At 44.8% G+C, this 4,578-nt stretch overlaps 1 pseudogene; it reads right to left on the reverse strand.

Moving 5' to 3' along the window:
• Positions 1–2,761: 2,761 nt before the first annotated feature.
• On the reverse strand, positions 2,762–3,389 carry LOC112922655 (zinc finger FYVE domain-containing protein 1 pseudogene; annotated as a pseudogene).
• Between the last annotated feature and the right edge of the window lie 1,189 nt (positions 3,390–4,578).

Here is a 4,578-nt window from a genome sequence, read left to right on the forward strand (position 1 = left end):
CATAATAGATATTTTTTGTACAGCTTTCCACCAACAAATTGGACAAATTAGTGAGATGGACACATTCCTTGAAGGCCACAAATACCACTAGTTTAGCAAGAAGTAGAAAGCTGCAAAATCCTTTACACTTAAAAAAAAATGGAAAGCTTCCCAACAAAAAGTCCATAGCCTAGCCTTGGAAAAAAATTAAGTAAAACTGTTTTTATGTATAAATTACATGATTATGCACATAGAAAATCCTGAAGAATTTACAAAACAGCTTCTAGAATTTACACATGCATTTCACAAGGACACAGCACACAATGCAGAAATGCAAAGGTCAATTGTGTTTCCATATTTCTATGTATTACTAACAAAAATGGAATTTGAAATTGAAACACTATTTACAACAATGTTTTTACAAGGATAAAAATGACATATTTAGGAATAACCTTAAAATGTGAACAAGATCTATACATTGGAAAGTAGAAAGGACTGCTAGGGGAAATCCCAGTCACCCTGGGTGGTTGAAGAGATGTGCGCTGTTTGTAGAGAAAAGATGATGTTGTTGGGCTGCTAACTTTGTCCAATTTGGTCTATGGACAAAGCAAACCTTGTCAAAATTCCAAAAAAGAACAACCTTAAAGAAAATGAATCTGTGTGTCTTGCATCATCTGATTTCATACCTTCTACAAAGACATGGAAGTCAGGAGCATGGAGTCTTGGAGAGAATAGAAGGAGTCCAGGGTGAACGGCACACGAACAGTCATTTGACTTCTGGTCAGTGTGGCCATACAAGCCCTGTGGGACATGTCGTCTTTCCACAAAGGTCCTGGGACACCTGATAGAAACATGAGGGAAGGGCTGCCTGGCTGGCACAGTCGATGGAGAGCACAACTGTTGATCTTGGGGTCTTGAGTTCACGCACCACGTTGGAGGTAGAGATTACTTAAATAAATAAATATTTTTTGTAAAGGGAAAAGAAATATGAGGGGAATTGACATCAGTTTATACTCTGGACAAAAATGAATTAAAAATGGGCTCTAGACCTCAGCATAAAAGCTGCAGCTGTAAAATGTCTGAGTGGAGTCCCAAGAGAAAGAACTTAGGGTCAGTGATTATCCCTTATATAGGAAAGCATAAAGTATAGATGGCAGAGAAAAATTTAATAAATTGGACTTTATCAGAATAAACAGTCATGCTCTTAAAAAAATGTAAAAGAAGAAAAGTCAAGCCACACACTGAGGGAGAATATAAGACACAGGCTTATATCTGGAGAATAATGTGAACACTTGCAACTCAATAAGGAGATACACAAAGCAATTAAAACAGCAAAATATTCAAACAAATAAGACATATTGCCAATAAGTACATGAAAAAATGTTTGATTAACATCTACAGTCAACGATGAATGAAAGTGGGAGCTACCGTCCTCACTGCAGCCACATTGGAATATGCGTGTCTTGAGTTGTAAAGACTAAATATCCTTCCAAAATATTTTCAGGAAATGTAGGTGTGGCTGGCATCGATGAGGAAAGAAAGAGAGGAGGTGAAGGAGAAACCAGGGTCCGTGGCCACCGCTAGCATCCCGGCCGCGGGAGCTCTGCTGTCTTCTACCCGAAATCCCGAGTTCCTCTCTGCAGGTTGTTGTCCCACCTCACTCACCAGGTGGTGTGGACTGATTTTCAAACTCCTGCTTTATCCACGGCATCATACGGTCACTGGGGGACACAGCAACGTCGTCTGTCATGGGATATCTTATACTTGAAACTTCTGGGATCAAACCTCATCCCCAGGTTTTGCAAGGGTAGTGGTTAGAGCTAAAGGTAGTGAAACGGAAGTCACTGAATCCCTACATATCTCTGGGTTCATTGATCACATTCAGAAGGAATTCCTCGGAACCAATATACCTTCTAGCTGCAGGGAAAAAAAAATCACCTCCGAAAGGCAATGGATCATCTGTAAATATATAGCAAATTTTGTTGTTGACTTTGCTTATCTGAGGAAAAACACATCATCGCTTTTGGGGCTGAGCTTACAAATGCAGAAGATGGTCCAGGGAACTGGCCAAGTGTCCTATCGGACACATCACAGGAAATGAGTTAAGCATTACAAAATATCCTTTCACTCTGTATTAAAATTGCATCTTAGTCACAGATTTCTCATGGCCTTGAGAGTCGCCTCTGGGAAGGCATGATTTTCATGTTGAGCATCTTGCTGAAGAATTTTTATACTCAGTTAGGGACCTAGGTCATGCACTTCTCTTGCTCACAAGTAGTATTTCAAGTCATGATCTCAAAGATTACATCTGTATAAACTTCGTAAATCGAAGCCAACTGAAAACAAGCAATTACCAAAAATAGTGTCTAGTCCCTTAACGAGCAAGTCTTCCATTGAAATAAGCACAGTGCCTTTCAACAACTGGCAGATGGATAACAGGTTGCTGGGCGCCCCGGGGACCTCCAGAGAGGGGACCCAGAGGTCGCCCCCCGCTCTGACACCTCGACAACTTGCTAACAAAAGTACACAAGCTGAATACTTTCTTCATGCATCCCTAATTTAAGAAGATCTACGCCAATAGAGCGCACTGTGGATATGCTACAGTATCTTCACAGCGGTAAGATTCCGCTCACCTTACCTTGTCCCTGTGCCACTGGCAGCTACGTGGTTCAATTCAAAGCTCTACCATGAACTATTATGTTAAAGAATCAACAAATCCTTAAGGATATTTAGTTTTTTTCTTTTAGGTTTTCTTTTAGGTTTTTCTTTTAGGTTTTTTTTTTTAAAGGTCACCGGGCTTTTTATTGCAGTTAAAGCAGACTCGGACAGGATGGTCCCAGCCTCGGGAGGGGACGGCCCGTCGGTCATGGGAGCACTCGTCACAGCAGCCCTGTCCGCAGGCCCAGCAGTGGTGCTTGGAAAGCTTGATGCTGAACTCCTTCCGGCAGTTGTGGCAGTGCAGGATCTCGTGGTCGGGCACCCAGTACGCCGGCCTGGCCGCATCCTTCACCAGCCCTAGTGGTATGTCAATGGCTGTCACCACGGCTCCCAAAGTGCTCTGCACAGCCTCTCCCACCTTCCGAGCCATCAGCGTCCCGCCTTCATCATCAGCCTGGTCACGTCTAACTGGACATTCCTGGCTTCATAGCAGTTGTCACACACCCTCATGGGTGCAGGGCCGCAGCCGCGCTCGGGCACCGGCCGGGTCTTGGATGAACAGCTGCCACAGAAGCCCTCCCCGCAGGCCCGGCAGTGACGCTTGGTGTCGTTATCTTTAAAGGATGTAGCGCATTTGTTACCGCTCAGGATCTGGGAGTGGGGCCTCCAGTATGCAGGGGCAATCTGGTCTGTCAGCCAGGAAGTCACAGCTTGGTGGGCCCCAGGCTAAGCTCAGACACCGACTGGGCCATGAATCTTTACAACACTTTTACAATTGCTGGCATTCTTATAAACTTAAATTTCTGTTTCCCTTTGGTCTGAAAAACGTTCTTTAGCATAGTGTGAGCCTCCTAGCCACACATTCCTTCAGCTATCGATCATCTGAAAATATCTGCCTTCATTTCCGAGACATGTTTTAATTGGGCACAGAAATCTACTGATGCTTTTAATTTCCACCACTTTGAAGATGTCGTTCCCTTTCCCCATGGCCACCAGGGTCTCTGATGGGACAGACTGTCTTCTCACCATAATTTCTGTCTATAAAATGTGTGTGTGTGTGTGTGTGTGTGTGTGTGTGTGTGTGTGTGTTTTAAATCTGCTTGCTTTCAAGAATCTCTTTTTAATAAACTTTTCATTTCAGAGCAGTTTTAGATTTACGGAAAAATTGCAAAGACAACACAGAGCAGTCCCCGTGCCCCCCCCACACCCAGTCCCTGTTACTAGCGTCCTTCGTCGGCGTGGTCCGTTTATCACAACTCATGAACCTATGTTGATACGTTGTCATTACCTGAAGTCCATATGTTATTCAGAGTTCTTACTTTTTATCTCATGTCCTCATTTGCTCATGGATCCCACTCAGGACACCACGTCTCCTGAGCCTCCTTTGGGCTGGGGCAGTTTCTCCGACTTTGACTTTCTCAGACTTTGACTCCTCCTTTGTGGAGGACTGAGGGGTCAGGAATCTCATAGTGTGTGTCTCCGCTGGGATCTGTGGGATGTTGTCTGCAGCACGGGGCTGGGGTTATGTGTTCCTTGGGGAGGAACGCAGAGATGCAGTGGGGGAGTGCCGTCCCCACCACACCGCAGGTGAGGTGCACCTTGGCTCCGTCACCACAGTTGCTGTCGCCAGCTCGCCAGGCTGAGGGGTGGTGTCAGAGGCCTCCCCACAGACTCACTCTTCTACGTCCTCTGCAGCCTGTGCTCTTGGGAAGGAACTTCGCGTGTGGAGCCCACACAAAGGGCTGAGGAGTCACGGCCTGCCTCTCAAGGGAGGACTGTCTGCATTCAGATTGGAGTTCTGAAGATGCAAGAACCATCCTTCCCCTGTGTTAAATTTATTCCTTCATTTATTTTTATAAGCATGGGCTCAAAGATATTTAATCTATGTTTTGGGTATGGCCCGATAACTTAGTTTTGTTTCTCATATTGTTCCTGAGGGAG

The sequence above is a fragment of the Vulpes vulpes genome, chromosome 1 (genome assembly GCF_048418805.1).
Source record: "Vulpes vulpes isolate BD-2025 chromosome 1, VulVul3, whole genome shotgun sequence".
Lineage (NCBI taxonomy): Eukaryota > Metazoa > Chordata > Mammalia > Carnivora > Canidae > Vulpes > Vulpes vulpes.